Here is a 16,998-nt window from a genome sequence, read left to right as displayed (position 1 = left end):
TGGCTGCAGAAATAAAATTAAAAAAACAGCACAAGAACAGGACCAGGATGCTTCCTTTGATCCGTTTGACTGAAGTCCATTGGACTAAATCATGAAAAGAATTTGAAATATTCCTGGGGTGTTGGTGGCTGATGAAATGCTTTCAAATAGTGACTGACTTGTTTTTAGTCATTAAAGTTATCCTTTGGGGCTTTGGAGGCCATATACTGTTTGAACCCGGGTATGTTTGATTGTGAAAATGGCCCGGGTTAAGAGTCAAGACCAAGACTTTAAGGTGCCAAGTTTCTGTCAAGACAAACATTTTGAGGGCTTGTGGCAGTGTCAACAATAAGACCAAGTCAAGACCAAGATTTTGAGAGAATGAGACCAAGTCAACGCCAAGCCTTTAACTCATTCAGTGCCAGCCCTCCCAGTTAACATGGATATTTGACTTCTAAAGCATTCAGTGGGACTGAATGTGTTAAGGAGCTGAGAATAATTTAAGACCGTACCATGTCTCTGAGAGCATGAGAGCAAGTCAAACAGCCAAAACCAACTCAAGACCAAGACATTTATGGGTTTGAGACTGATTTAAGACCAAGCCTTTAAGGAGCCACGATCCAATCAAGACCAATATTCTGAGGGGAAGATACAGTGTGAAGAAGAAGTCAAGACCAAGACTGAGGGGGAATGAAGACAAATACTTTTAGGGCCTGTGACCAAGTCAAGACCAAGACTTTAAGGAGGTGAGAAAATTTCAAAACCATTCCATGGCTTTGAGTCGATAAGACGAAATCAGACCAAGACTTTAAGGACCCAAGACCATGTCAAAACTAGTATTTTGAGGGACTGAACTAGGGCTGAACGATTAATTAAATTCAAGCTGACATTGCAATGTAGTAGAATACATTCACCCTAACTCTAACCCTTGACCCCCCCCAAAAAACAGCCATAACCATGTCTTGCCTACATAGCTACAAAGACAAACACATAGGGCAACACTACAAATTTGTTCGAGCATCTACAAAAGCTTCGCAAGGCCATGCAGTATATGACAATTCCATGACTAAGAAACCCAACAATCTCTCCCATGTCCATTTTTAAACCTAACGTCCATGAGCTGTATATTCTCACATCTCCATCTCTAAACCTAAGGACAGTGATCTTACAAAATCTCATCTTCACCCTGGCCCGTGACCCTCATCCCACTCGTCACCCCTGGGGTGACATATATAAATGTATTTATTTATTTTCTAGTATTTTCTTTATTATATATTTGTTTTCTTTTTTCATTTTTTGGGATCCTGTTTTTTTCTGTTTTTCATATACATACATCAACAAACCGACATTTTTTTAAATTTTTTTTTTTTACCTATTGTATTGCACAAAGCGACCACTTATTATATGCCCATACATTTGTACATGAAAATGTGCATTGGCATGTGCATCTTTTTGTTCCAACCTAACCCTGACCCATGAATTTAACTCTAAACTGAAATGTAACCCCCTACCTACTACAATGGCTAACATAAATTTTAACCCTGATCCTAAACCCCGAACACTTACGCTCTAGCCTCAACCCCTAACACTAACCCATATCCCCAAACTTACCCATAACCCTATTCACCCCCAAAAAATACCCATCAACCTTTTCCAGTCAAAACCAATAAGTCCGACACGGAAAAAAAGCACAAGCACAAGATGTTTGACTAGAGTCCCATGGACTAAATGATGAACAGAATTAGAAACATTCCTCGGGTGTTGGGGTCTGATGAAAGGTTTTCAGTGCGATGACATCATCGGAGTTGCGTATCCCCTGTTGAACAGTCGGATTTACCCTCAGACGAGCTCTGTCGGGCCGAATCCTGCAGAGAGGCCCGGTATGGGCGCATCAAAGCCGGGCGGCGTGTAAATAATGAAGAGGGCAAAGTGTGAAATGTGTTGATGAAAGTGTTGTGCGGTGCCAGGCAAAATGCGGTAGACGTTCAGCTTTTAGGAGCACGCTGAGACGCAGAAGCTCCAGGGAACTTTTCTCCTCTTCGGGCGGCCGTAGCAGAAGCTCGCTTCTGATTTTTGGGGGGCCTGAAAGGCTTCAAAAACCCTTAACGATGACAGTGTATACACACGCATACAGCACATATATTTATTAAAGCTTTTATTTATTTTACAGCTTGATGGAAGCAGCATCAAGGTAATGTAACATTTGGAAAAACAGCAAAACTATTGACCTTAGATACGATGTAAATATGCTATATTAGAGGTGTATAAAATTTGAATATGATTCAGTAGAGGTGTAGAGACATTTAACATGTAAAAATTGTACATTAGGCGTGTATAGACATTAACTGTGATGTAAATATGATACTTTAGAGGTGTATAGAGCATTAAATATAAGGTAAATGTGGAAAATTTGAGGTGCACACCTTAAAGGTTTCTTCCAGCACATTAAAACATTTTAATTTTTTTCATAAGCTTTCATGTCCTATCCGGTTTGCAAGATAATTTGGGTTGATTCCCAGAAAGTCCTTTTTCAAGCTATTATAGTTGGCCTTTTACACCTGGCAGTTGAGACTGCTGGATTTCTCATTAATATGCAACATGTAAATAACCTTGGCTCTGATTGGATCATTCATCTTCTCAATTTAAATATGGAAAACAGCTTCCCTCTGATTGGCCGTTGGTGAATGGCGTTATCTCGACAGCTGGGCCAAGCATTCACAACAAACTCACATTCATTTCATTCGATGTGGGGGATCTGAGTATTATCGTGAAGCAGAATTCACCGAGTGTTTGATTGTTCGCCCACTACTCACAAGTCACAACCCCACAGAGGAGGGGAAGTCGCACGTGGGTGAAGTAAAAAAAAAGAAGAGGATATTTTGAGAAGCGGGTCCGATTCAATCACTATCACGTTTTTGGGCTCGTGGCACAGCATTCATCTATCACATACATTTTGGCAACAGTAATTACAGTTACATTCAACATTATACAGCACATACTGGAGTTAAGTATTGTAAAAGGCAACACATGTATGCTTTTAGTTACTGTATTTGCAAGGCGTGTGGGGGCTGCCCTGGCAGCTGGCTCGCTTGCTCCAAACTCGGAAATGCACTTCCAGAAGTGTGTGAAAGCTTATTTTATGAAGCCATCCTCCACGAAATAGGCCCAAACATAGCACAAATCTGGTTCAGAAATGCTTGGGAATTTTACCCATAATAAATTGAAGCCATTTATGCCTGAACTCCACTGAGTTTGGCAGGTGACGCAGTTAAAGCATTGCACAAGACACAGCCGCGTTGCTATGCAGCAATTTTTCCCCCAAGATGAGTAGGTGTGTCGCAACCATGAAGTGGGCAGCTACTTGAATATTAATTGCCAAATCTATGTCACACCGTCTGTGAGTTCAAATCCTGTCGTTTGCAAGCAGTTTTGGTGTTCAAAGGCTATTGCATTCAATCGAAAAAACGCATAGATGTCAAACTTAAACCAGGACACAGACTCATTATGTTATGCTTAGAACAGTAAAAATTATCGATTTTGGAATTGAAATGGAAGGGAACCTTAAAATATGATGTAAATGTTGTACATTAGTGGTACTGTACATTAAATATGATTTGTGTACAAAAAAAAAAAAGTCAGCAACACAGCAAGTTAGAGGTCTACACATTAAATATCTATGGTACATTATTGATGTGTGTATACAGTAGTTGTATACATTTAGTATGACGTAAGTATGATACAATAGATGTCTAGATCAGTGGTGGCCAAACTACAGCAAGTGGGCCACATCCGGCCCATTGATCATTTCAATCTGTTATGCTAACAGCCAATCAACGCAGGAACTGATGGCTATGTCTCAGCGGTTAAAATCAAGCTTGCAGGCTCAGCAAAACACCTCTATCTGACAAACTGCCATCCAAGATTCAGTGACCAAGGCTAGTTTTTTGCTGGCATTCAAACTAGCAAAGACCAGCAAGACTTTTTCCCAAGAAGAGTTTCTGAAATAATGCATGGTTGACACAGCAATTATCTTGTGTGTCCTGAGAGCAAGAACAAATTTGAGATCATCTTATAACGCAGGACAGTAACTCGCCATGTTGAGCTAATTAATCAAAACTTAGCTAAGAAGCTAAACAAACAAAAAAAGCAGAGTCATTTACACTGTATTCCTTGGCTCACCTTTTAGTTTTCATCAGAGGGATTAATGAAAATTTTGAGATAACGGAAGACTTTTTTGCCATGGCATCCCTGAAGGGAAGGAGAAGATTTGTATGACAGCGTGTCGGATGTCATCAAGCGGCACAAGCTACCTTGGAGTACGCTTGCCAACATTACCACAGATGGATTGCCAAATCAGTCACTGATGTGTAGTGGTGCACATGCCTAACTTTGGTGGGGGCAGCGTGAGTTCAGTTCCCACTCAGTGACGGTTCGAATGTGAGTGTGAATTGTTCTCTGTATCTGTATTTGCCTGGCGACTGACTGGCGACCAGTTCAGGGTGTAGTCTGCCTTTTGCCCGAAGTCAGCTGGGATAAAGCTCCCGCGACTCTGAACTGGATAAGTGGTGTTGAGAATGAATGGACAGATGGATCGCCAAATCTGACTGGAAAGGACATCGGGGTGCTAAAAAGAGGACAACCCTGAGCAGGACGTAATTTTGCTACACTGCATAATCCACCAGGAATCACTCTGTAAATTTGTACTGCATTTGGACCACTTATAAAAGTCCTTAACTTTATTCGTGCGAGGGCATTTCGGCATCATCAGTTCATTAAGTTTCTCGAAGAAACTGATGCTGATCACCAGGACTTGCTTTACCACACAAATGTCTGGTGGTTAAGTTCGGGGAAAGTGTACCATCGAGTGTGGGAGCTCAAACAGGATCTCTTTTTTGGCGTTAGTGGAGAAAACAGATGATTTTCTTGAGTTGAGTGACACAGATTGGCTTTGTGATTTAGCTTTTGCTGTGGACATAATGACATATGAATGAGCTGAACGTGAAGCTACAAGGGAAAGACCAGTATGTGCATGGAATGTATACAAACATCAGAGCTTTCAAAACCAAACTAGCTTTATTCTCAAAGCAAATGTCAAACAAGTCATTTGTTCATTTCCCCACACTGGCTATGCTGAAAGAGGCTCCTCGAGGTGAACAAATATAGGAAATCACTAGACGACCTGCATGGAGAATTCTGCCATCGGTGCTCTGATTTAGGAAAAATCACTTCAGCTGGTGTCATGTCCCCTCACACAAGACCCTGAAACAGTGCCACGGGAGCTGCAGATGGAACTGAGTGTTCTCCATTGTGATACTGTCTTAAAAGAGAAGTTCAACTCTCAAACTGGTTGAGGTTTATGCTTCATTAAGCGCAGACACATTTCCAAAAATCCAGAAGATGGCACAGTGGATGCTGGTGGTGTTTGGCTCTACATATGTGTGTGAACAGACATTTAGTGTAATGAACACCAAAAAAACATCCTACAGATCCCAGCTGAGTGATGAACACCTCAGATATGTTCTGAGAATTGCCACAACAAAACTAATACCAGACTTTGATCCACTGGCAAATAAAAAATAAATAAATTTAAAAAAAAAAGGTGATCAACAAAACAACACTGTTCCCATTAAAAGTAGACCTAAGTATTAACACTACAGAATCTGGTCCTGGCTTGGCCCACCTGTCGAATTTTAAAAGTCAAAGTGGCCCCTGAGCCAAAAGGTTTGCTCACCCCTGGTCTAGATCATTAAATATGTTGCAAATACACTTCATTAAATTTGTTACATATGATGGAAATATGGTCTACTAGTGGTGTACAGAATATTAAAAATGATGTGTTTATGGCACATTACGAGGAGGTTTGGTCACCTGAGTCCCGTAAAAGTTGACAATGAAGACTCCTTAGTTGGTGCGTGTAAATGTTTGATGATGTTGTAGCACGCACATCTTAGCGGGCCGCCGCCGACCTCTACGCAGAGGGTCGCACATGCGACAGCCAGAGATTTTCCAGCCATGTACCTCCATTTTCTGGTTGATGTCAGGTTAGCGCCATGGTCAAATTGGGTTTGTCTGGGCATGACAAAACCTCCAAACGCGAGCCGCTGAAGATAGAAGAACACCCGCACTGGTGCACTGAGCAGCTCAAGCTGCCATGTTACGCTTCATGTTATTGATTGAAGACGTCGTGAGGAACAAAAATCTTTGCCAGCACCGTCTTTTCCCGAAAGAGGTCACCCGCAGCCACAGCATTGATGCAACAATTTTGTTGCTGGATTTAGCAACTTTTGAGTCGTAACTATTTTTCCTAAAAACATGACTTGCATAATGCTGCAGTGTAATCTAAATAATGTTTTACATATAATTACGCAATTACATGCTTATGCAATGGGATCATCATTTAGCAACTTTTAGCAACAAACAGACCAGCCTTTAACAACATCCTCTGAAAATGAGTTAGCAACACTTTTATGTCATTGTGTGGTGTACCTGATGAAGTGTCCCATGAATGTACTGTATGCAGTTAATAATATTTATATGATCTTACCACTAGTTATTTCTTTTATGTTCACAAGACAGAAAAAAGATGTAATGTAAGAACATTTTTTGATTCTTCCTTGCTTTTATTTAAAAAAAATATGACATTCATGGCTTCATTGCAGCTTAAATTGACTTTTTTTTTCAAATGCAGCTTCTGCTCCTCAGGCAGCCTTGGAAACACATCACAGAGAGGAAGTGCAGCATCGGTTAAGTCCCCACTGAAATCAATCTCCAATCAGGTCTGTGGAGGAAATCAGCAGAATCTTCCACTTGACCACAAACGCACTGAGTATGGTTTGAATATGTCAAGAATGCTATTTGTTTACCGGTATGTGCATATGGAGGGTAGACCATGTTTAGACCAAGATTTTGTGGGGTTAAGAAAAAGTCAAGATTAAGATGACTTTAAGGATCCGAGACCAAATCTAGACACTGAGGAAATCCTGTATATTGGTCTCGACTGGGTCTCAACCCCTCAAAGACTCAGTCTTGCCTTGTTCTTAGTCTTGACTTGGTCTTTACCCCTCTAAGTCTTGGTCTTGTCTTCGTCTCAGTCTTGACTTTGTCTTGAACACTCAAGGTATAGTGCAAGACTGAAGAGGTGGGATCCAGGAAGAACCGAGACTTTGAGGGGTTAACACGCTCAAGACTGTAGAGATGATCGTGGACTTCAGGAGGCATCCTTCGCCACAGCTGCCCCTCACGCTGTCCAGCTGCCTTGTGTCAACTGTCGAGACTTTCAAGTTCCTGGGAATTAGAGTCTCTCAGGACCTGAAGTGGGCGATCAACATCAACTCCGTCCTCAAAAAGCCCCAGCAGAGGAAGTACCTCCTGCGGCTTCTGAGGAAGCACGGCCTGCCACGGGAGCTGCTGAGGGAGTTCTACACAGCGGTCATCGAATCGGTCCTGTGTTCTTCCATCACAGTCTGGTTTGGTGCTGCTACAGAAAAGTACAAACTCCGACTGCAACGGACAATCAAAACTGCTGTAAGGATTGTCGGTACACCCCTACCCACCCTTGAGGACTTGCACGTTGCCAGAACTAAGACAAGAGCGTGCAAAATCCTCTCGGACCCTCCACATCCCGGTCACCAGCTCTTCCGGCTCCTTCCCTCAGGTAGGTGCTACCGATCAATGCAAACTAAAACTAGCAGACAATCCAACAGCTTCTTCCCTCTTGCCATTAACTTCTTAAACAGTTAATTTACAATTAAATTCCAACGTGCTGCCAATTTTTTTTGTCTGAGTTTGTTGTCACATTTCTGTCGGGCCAATTATACATACTCGTGCACTCACTGTAGTAGTCTCGCCACACTGCACTATGTGTTACATATCTGTTGTTGACCAATATTGGGCACTCATGCCAGAGTAGCATCTGCACCACTTGCACACTGACTGAGGAGTATCTGCAACATTTGCACAATCAACATTGTCCCAGATTATCACACTACTCGTCACTTTAAACTGCACACACTCCTTGAAATCTCGGCGCGCTTTGCACAATGGTCATTGCACCAGACTATAGGGAGATTAGTCATTCGAACTGCTCTAAGTGCTAGAGGACTCTGCATCTTTTTGCACAATAGTCAAAAAAAAATATTGTACCGGCATTACCAGATAACTACCAACCCTTTATTGTTCTGTGACTGTTTTTTTTTTTGTCAATGTCTTTATGTCTCAAAAGTGTTCTCTGTCAATTGACTGTCTGTTGTCGTACTAGAGCGGCTCCAACTACCGGAGACAAATTCCTTGCGGGTTTTTTTGGACATATTTGGCAAATAAAGATGATTCTGATTCTGATTTATTGCAGACGGACGGAAAGAAAAACATTGCCAAAAATGACACAGGATCTTCTGTAAGTGATAAGACACTATTAGATGTGTAATGTACATATAAGATGATGTATGAGTAAGCTGAATGGTAGTTAGCGTTTAAATTTTTTTTTTAACCTAAAGTGGTAATCACTAGTGCGCTAATGCTAATCACAGATGCTAGCCATTTAGCAAAGGCTAATTTTGTTGTCTCAACTTCTGTACAGTTTCTACCATACACGCAGTACCAACATATGCAGTTTAAGGATCGAAGTCCACCCCTCATAAATGAGAGTAAAATGGATTTTATTACTTAAAAAAAAAAAAAATGAGTTTTAAGAGTTTGTTTTTTTCTATACTCTATACTTCTATACTTGACGAAATATCTATAGGATAATGGATTCTCAAAGATTTGATCGTGACAGCCCTAGTTGGCAATGAACTTCATTACTAATTTGTTGTGTCGCGCGACTATTATATCAGTCACCTACTGCGTCACGCAATTATTATGTCAGTCTCCCATCGAGTAGCGCAATGCATTCTGCAAAATGTCACAGCAGAGCAGAGTTTAGCGGAAGTATATCCATATTGATAGAGGAGAGCCAGTGCTTTTCTTTTTAAATGCATGGCTGAAGTGGAGAAATACTACAACTGGGAAGGGACAAACTTAACGCGTCGCATTACCTAACGGTAATACTAATGCATGTTATGTTAAAGGCCCAGTAAATTGCCGAAAAAATTTAATTTAGCCGCTGCCTTGCCTCGCGTGGGCCGTCACAACGGAGACACTTTAGGCAAACATTAGTGTTTATTACGTGCTAACTGGCTAGCAAGCTAACAAGGCATCGAGCTCGCCACGGGGGAAAACGGCAGACACGCTGTTGCCCACAAGACATGAAACACTTCAGGGATTCATTTTTTCAAGTTGCACGCATAGCTTTATGACCAACTGCACGCTGTAGTGATAGAAATGAGCCAGGTTATTATTAATAACAACGGGTGCTTGGCACTGGGGGAGGGAAGACCTCTGGCCTCGTTTTCTCGCTGCCCCCAAAATCCAGTCAATTATTAAAGTGAGAAAGACTTTATTGCAATATCGCTGCAATTCAGTACTAAATTGTTCTCAGTCTTCACACATTTCTAGCACTTATTGTAAAACATATTTGTTTTTAGAAAAATAAAACACAAACATGACTTTACTGGGTCTTTGAAATGTATATAAACAAACAGATTAATCAAATTTAAAACAATTATTAGTGTTAAGAATGTGATAATTGCTGCACATATTAAAGTATAACTGGGCATGAAAATAAATTACTTATACTTCAAGTCTGACAGAATTGTTATTGAGCAAGTTAACCTGCTCAGTTTCGGTGCTCTTTAATTTAAAAGAAATCTATATTTGGCAGCTATTGTATAGCATACATTTAATGTTTTTGTGTGTTGGTCCGTGGCCTATTTTTAAACTATTTAGCGTCAACATCTATTTATCTTTTTAAATTATGTATAATGTAGTACTCCTTCTTTTCAATAAAGGGATGGAAATGAACAAATGTTTTATAATCCAATTCATCGACGAAACATCATCAAGACCAAAACTTTGAAGGGTTAAGACCAAGGCCGGGGGAGATGAAGTCAAGACCAAGACCAGGGTAAGGCTTGTAGAACGTGTAGAAAATGTCCTTCTAGGCATAAATAATAATGAGTTTTGCATTCAATCTGGAGTAGTTACTGTATATTGAACCACCATATACATTGTCCCTGCATTTAGGACGTGACTTGAGAATAAATTGTCTTAAGCAAAACTGATATAATTTTAGGGGTAATTTTATCAAATGGGCTTAGAAGCCCCTTTGATTTAAAATGCTGTCGTACAAAAGGTAGCTGGTAGGTTGTCATGATGTTGGCAAACCAACCACAAGTTCTCAGTTTCAATCCGATGTGATCCTGCAGTGGGCGAAAAAAGCGAAAGCTCGTAAAAAGATGAAAAGTTTATTGCTGCTGTAGCTCGTAAAGAAACACACGACGCAGACTTTACAAGCCAAACTCGGCAGCGAAACCCTGTTGGTAATTATACCGCACAGGACGCATCATTAAAACAACTCACTGAAAGCCAATAACATTTGTGGCACTCGGCACCATACCTCAATAAAAAAGCAGTGGCAGGCAGTGCATTTGGTACGTGAGCCATCAGTGGGACTCACCCGACTTAATCTACCCATCAACGAAACATCAATATTATACAAAAAAAAAACACGATAGAAAAGCACGTAACTGCGACGTAGAGCAGTTCACAATCAATAATCAATATTCTCTGTATCTAATAACATAACAACATAATAAAATGTTCATAAAATACATCAAACTCACCAGAGATGCTGATTATTAAATATGTGTGGATTGCTACAGACGTGTTTTGCTCGTCGAACTTGGCTGTAACAAGTTTAGCTCTAAAAAAAAAAAAAAAAAAAAAAAAAAAAAAATCAAAAGTTGGCAAAATGGTGACGTTAGTGAGGGCCAGATTGCTGGCCCTGTTACGTGAATTTCAAATCTGACTAGTTGAAAGGAAGAGAAGAGTTTAAATTACATAAACCACTGATCTAGAAGATAAGATTAGATAAACATGGCTATACATAAAAGGCTGAATCTGATTGGACAAAAAAATAAATAACAACATACAAATATGCATACAAATGCAGCCAAAAGAAATGCTACCAAAAACCCCAAATGCTAAAAAAACACACAGAGACCGAAGACTTTAAAAAGAATTGAAGACTATTTCAAATCCTCCTCTTATTAGGCCAAACACGAAATGACTATGGGGTTGCTAAATTAGAGATGATGCTGGTGACAGTCAGCCCGGGGTTCCGCTGGTTAATGATGGGTGCCAAACAGGAAACAGGAAGGGGGCACGAAAGCCCAGCTCCCCGGCCACAGGCAGTCTTCAATGGCCAAAACAAAACAACAAGCCAGAACACTACATAAGACTTCAGCAGAGCTGTTTTCGACACACACACACTGCTAAGATGTTTACGTGTGCCTTCACTTTATTATCTTGTATCACTGCAATATTTTTGATGACATTGGTCATATGACACATACTGTATACCGAACAAAAATATAAACACAACACTTTGGTTTTTGCTCCCATTTTTCATGAGCTAAACTCAAAAGATCTTAGACTTTTTCTGAGTACACAAAAGGCCAAGGTTTCTCAAATATTGTTTACAACTCTGTCTTAATCTGTGTTGTTAGGCACTTCTCCTTTGCCAAAATAATCCATCTACCTCACAGGGTAGCAGTATATCACCCCCAGGAGCACCTATTTCTAGTAGACTTTACACTGATCTGATCGTCTTGATCGGATCAGCCGAAAATGTACATTTTATGCAGATTTTGTGATCGGCTGTAATGTTGTAATTTGCCGATCGGTCGATGGCGTCATGAAATAAAACGTTATCGGGTCTCATTTACTGCGGGGATGTTCCGCACTGCCATCTTGTATGTTCTAATCCAAAAGCTACTTCATTTTTTAGAAGTCTCTCGTGTTTCGTGACTACGTGGCACGGGCAGCTCGGGCATCCCGCGGCTATGGCTAAACACGGTGCAAAGCCGCTCTTATAAAACACTTATCATCGCCTCCACAGCGGCTTTGTCGGCAAATTACTATGTCCAATAATGCATACAAGACGGCAGCACAGAAGTAAACGTCCCCAGAGTAAACGAGATTGTGTGCTCCGGGACTCTACACCGTGTACGTCCCCTGAGTAAACAAGATTGTGTGCTCTGCACCGTGGTTAGCCATGCTAGCACGCTAGCGTCACTAATTATCGCGTCAATAAGTCACTAATCATCGCCTCCATGACGGCTTGGTTGCCAGATTATTATGTCGAATAATGCGCGGACAACAACTGTGTGGTAACGAGAGCGTTATTCATCATCCGAGTTGGGTTAAGAGGACACAAAGTGCACCGAAACACCATGACACTTTACGGTACTGTGTTGTTACTGTCGTAAAACCTGTCGGAATACGGCATACGGCCATTTGAATGGCCATGAGTAGCCATCTTCAAATACAATAAAAACAGTTAAATAGCAACAGTGAAACAGAAATGCATCATTGTTTGCAGACAGATGACACCGTGGCCTCTTACAACATGCTGTGCTAAGGAAAAATAATAAGACCGGCTCATTGAAGCATAGGGCTGAGGGATATTTTCAATCATTTGTTTTTGTTTCCGGCGGCACGGTGGACGACTGGTTAGAGCATCAGCCTCACAGTTCTGAGGACTTGGGTTTAATCCCTGCTCCCGCCTGTGTGGAGTTTGCATGTTCTCCCCGTGCCTGCGTGGGTTTTCTCCGGGCACTCCGGTTTCCTCCCACATCCCAAAAACATGCACGTTAATTGAAAACTCTAAATTGCCCGTAGGTGTGAATGTGAGTGCGAATGGTTGTTTGTTTGTATGTACCCTGCGATTGGCTGGCAACCTGTTCAGGGTGTACCCCGCCTCCTGCCCGATGACAGCTGGGATAGGCTCCAGCACGCCCGCGACCCTAGTGAGGAGAAGCGGCTCAAAATTCTTCACATGAAAACGGTCAGTGGTGCTAAATCAGAATCAGAATCAGAATCAGAATCATCTTTATTTGCCAAGTATGTCCAAAACACACAAGGTATTTGTCTCCGGTAGTTGGAGCCGCTCTAGTACAACAGACAGTCAATTTACAGAACACTTTGGAGACATAAAGACATTGACAAAAAACAACAACAAACAACAATTGTGCAAAAAGATGCAGAGTCCTCAGTTCGAATGGCTAATATCGCAATAGTCCGGTGCAATGACCATTGTGCAAAGGGCACTGAGACTTCAAGGAGTGTATGCGGTTTAAAGTGACGAGTAGTGCGATAATCTGGGACAATGGTTGTGCAAATGTTACAGATACTCCTCAATCAGTGTGGAGGATCGCTGCCTTTTTGAAATCTTTTATTTTATATTGTGCATTGTTGCAGTGTCAGTGCAATGTAAATATTAATAATTTTGTGATTGATTAATTAAGCATTAATATTAATTTGTGCAATTGCAATGCCGTGATTTCAGTGAGGTTAGTACAGTCCTAGCAATGTATTGTTCTAATAATTTTGTGCTTTATACATGTGCACTAACACAAACAAATACATGCACTGACACACACAGACTTGCACAGCATACAGTCCACACACACTCATACAGAGAGACAGACACACACAAACACCTGCGCACAAACACACACAGACATGCACGGATACGCACACGAACACAGTAACGTAAATACACACAGACACATCCACAACAGACACGCACACACTCACAAAGACACGGACATACACAAACTTACATGCACAAACACACATCAACATACACAAACACGCACATGAAACACGCAGCCAGATTACGGTATGGCAAGTCTACATTGCATGACCTATCTTTGCCAGGCCGTGGGTAGTCTACTAAACTTCAGTCGGCATCAGATTCCTCACGCTAACCAATCGTCAAGTGTGCTAGATTCTTGTCGTTTGTCAACTGCGGTGAATGCGAAGGTTTTCGTGGGGCCAAAAGTGCTTTTCATGAAAATGTCGGCGAGAGTCAATGATTCCCTTCATTGACAAAAAGGCATGGGCTCTCAGTCACTGTCAGCGAACTCAAAGCGACGTCGGTGATGACAAATGTAAATGAAAAGCCTCCTGACACGAGCATCTGATGGCTTTGCCGCTTTGTCGCCTGTTGGGAATTCATCCCAATCAATTCTGACAAGTTGGCTCCTTCAGTTGCCGTGGTTACGCTCCTATGAGCCCGATTTGTTGTGTTAGCTTGCGGCAGAGCAGTGAAAGAGCGGTTAGCATGGCTACCATGCGGTTATGAGGTTCTGAGTTCAAACCACGACCGGTGAAGTTTGCATGTTCCCCGAATGCCTGTGTGGCTTTTGTTAGTATTGCTTTTTCCTCCTAGAGTCCAAAAAATATTTGGTTAATTGAAGGCTCTAAGGGCTCATCTCAAGTCTCTTAATTGTAACGTTCCAAGCTCCTCGCTCCACAAAACATTGAAAGCGACCTGGAAGTTGTTCTCACGCCGCCATATTGAGGAAAGTTGCAAATATAGAAATGAGATGAGTCCTAGATTGTCCATAGGTGTGAATGCTTTTTTAACTATATATTCCCTGTTATTGGCTGATGACCAGTCCATTTCTGTCTACATGTGCCCTGCGATTTGTGTGACTGACATGAAAGAAAAAGGGATCCTTGCCACCCGAAGAGGGATGTGTGCTCTGGCGCTGTTTTGATTGACACGTCGCAATGAATGAAGAGTCTATCGAGCGGTCGCGGTTTGTATTTTTCTCATCATCACCGGGAACATCGGTAATTTCCATAAGGACGACGGCGGCATCTCCTGATAGGCTCTGTGCGTGAGCCGACATCCGTCGGGGGAAATGATGGAATTAGGCGGGAGTCCCACTCCCGGGGTGTCGCTGTGATGAGAGCGAGGGGGGTGGTGGATGGGGGCATAGCTAATTAGCCTCTTATTACCGGGGACCAACCCACCATCCCACAGGGCCTTGCCAGGCTCTTTTCTGGTTGTGAGCACTCTAATGTGGCGTGCTGGATGTTCTTCCCTTGATGACACCTGTCACATTTCCAGCCGCCGACTGTCGCCTGCCATCAGGGATGCACTCTTCTACATTCCACATTCTTCCACATTCTACCACACTCTACTACACTCTGGAGACAACACTACAAAAGTGTTTGAAGGAGAACAGACCTCCTGCAAGGTTACATGTGATTCTTTGAACACTTTGCTGCTGTGTTTTTGACACCTGGTAATGTGTTTGACATATGGTAAAAGCTCTTCTTAGCTCCAGTGTTTGTCTCTACTTGGTCCCAAACCAGCAAAGTCTTGGTCTTGACTTGGTCTGAACCCCAAAAGCCTTGGTCTCGACTTGGTCTTCCCTGTGCAAAGCCTGTCACTTCAGTTCCAAACTAATAAATTCAATTTCAAATAATACTATTCAGATTCAATTTTTCAATGCAATGATTCAAATTAAACAATACAAATTCAAATTATGTAGTTCAAATTATTTTTTTTAATTGCAATTATTCAAGTTTATCAATTGAAATTCAAATATAAATGATTCAAATTCAGTTTCTGGTAGCACATATTTGAGCCCATATATGTCTTTCTTTGAACACACCACCACCAACAACATACCAAATTCATGGTATTAGTTTTTTACTTGGTCACAACCACAAATTCATGGTCTTGACTCTGTCTTAGGCATTGAAGTTTGTGTTTCTGCTTGTTCTGAATCCCTCACAGTCTTGACTCAGTCTCGACCCCAAAAGTCTTCATCAGTATTGATTGGGTCTCAACCCCTCAATGTCTTCGTCTTGATGTGCTTCTTAAGTCTTGGTCTTGGCTCGGATACAGTCTTGGCCTAAATCTCTCAGTCTTGAATTGGTCTCAGATCTTCAAAGAGTGTGTCTTGACTCGGTCTCAACCCCAAAAATGTCTTAGCTGGTGTTGCCACGATCTCAACACCTCAAAGTCTTCGTCTTGACTTGGTCGCAGCTACTCAAAGTCTTGGCTTTGACTCGGGTCTTGGCTGTCTTTGTTCATCTTTTCCTTTGATGTTTATTTCCACACTCATCAATGGCTGGACTGATAAAACTAAATAACTGATCATCCGCCACGAGATGCTCATTTTCAATTTGTCGAGTGAATACAATGCTATCCAGTACTTTAGCATTTAGCGGAGTTACTTCTGACACAGCACCGACAGAAAGAGCTTCAACATCTCAGTGAAAAGATTTTCTTGTGTTTTCATGCGGCATGTGAAAATGATTAGTCAGCTTTGTCAGATCACAACTCTCATGTCAGCCCCCCAAGCCCCCCCATGGTGATGATGTTTGCTCCCTGACATATTAAATGTTTTTATTAAATGTTTTGTCGTCCGTGTGTGTAAATGCTGATCTACGTACAATCTGAAACATAGCAAAAACGTTATATATATGATATTTTGTGGTTTCATACAGCAATGGGCGGCTGATGCAATTTGGGGAAGGAGGAGGTGGTGGGGCAGGGTTTTGGGGGGTTGTTATCAGGGGCATGAGCCGACACAACGCAGGAAAACAAGATAAATCAGAGGAAGCAAAAGGAATTAGCCAGTACGAGAGGCAGACTTTGTATCTTGAGGCAAAAAGAGAGCTCATCTCACGTTACATCTCTGACTCAATCTGCACCCGTCACTCTGCCATTGCGCAGCGTATGCTGGAGGATGGGGGGGATGCAGTTGCCCCAGGCACCAACTTTTGTGTGGAGCAACAATTCAAGAGAGACTAAAAAATAAATTGTACGAGAAGAAGAAGCTGTAATGACTAGGAGGAATGCAAATGACGTAATCCCCGAAAAATGGCACCTTCAAACCAAAATGGCAGACTTGCTGCTCATTTCCGGGCAAGGGTCCTTAAACTTTTTTGTGCCTCCTCTTATGATAGACATAGCCACTAAATTTTGTGTTGATTGGTAAAAGTGGTGCTGGAGGGCTTTTCGAATGATCGTAAATGGGCGAATTCCCCCCAAAATGTCTGTTTCAATCCAAATTGGCCGACTTCCTGTTCAATTTTGGGCATGCTTCCTTGGAT

Source organism: Phyllopteryx taeniolatus, chromosome 10 (genome assembly GCF_024500385.1).
Source record: "Phyllopteryx taeniolatus isolate TA_2022b chromosome 10, UOR_Ptae_1.2, whole genome shotgun sequence".
NCBI classification, from domain to species: domain Eukaryota; kingdom Metazoa; phylum Chordata; class Actinopteri; order Syngnathiformes; family Syngnathidae; genus Phyllopteryx; species Phyllopteryx taeniolatus.
This window is presented reverse-complemented; position numbering follows the sequence as displayed.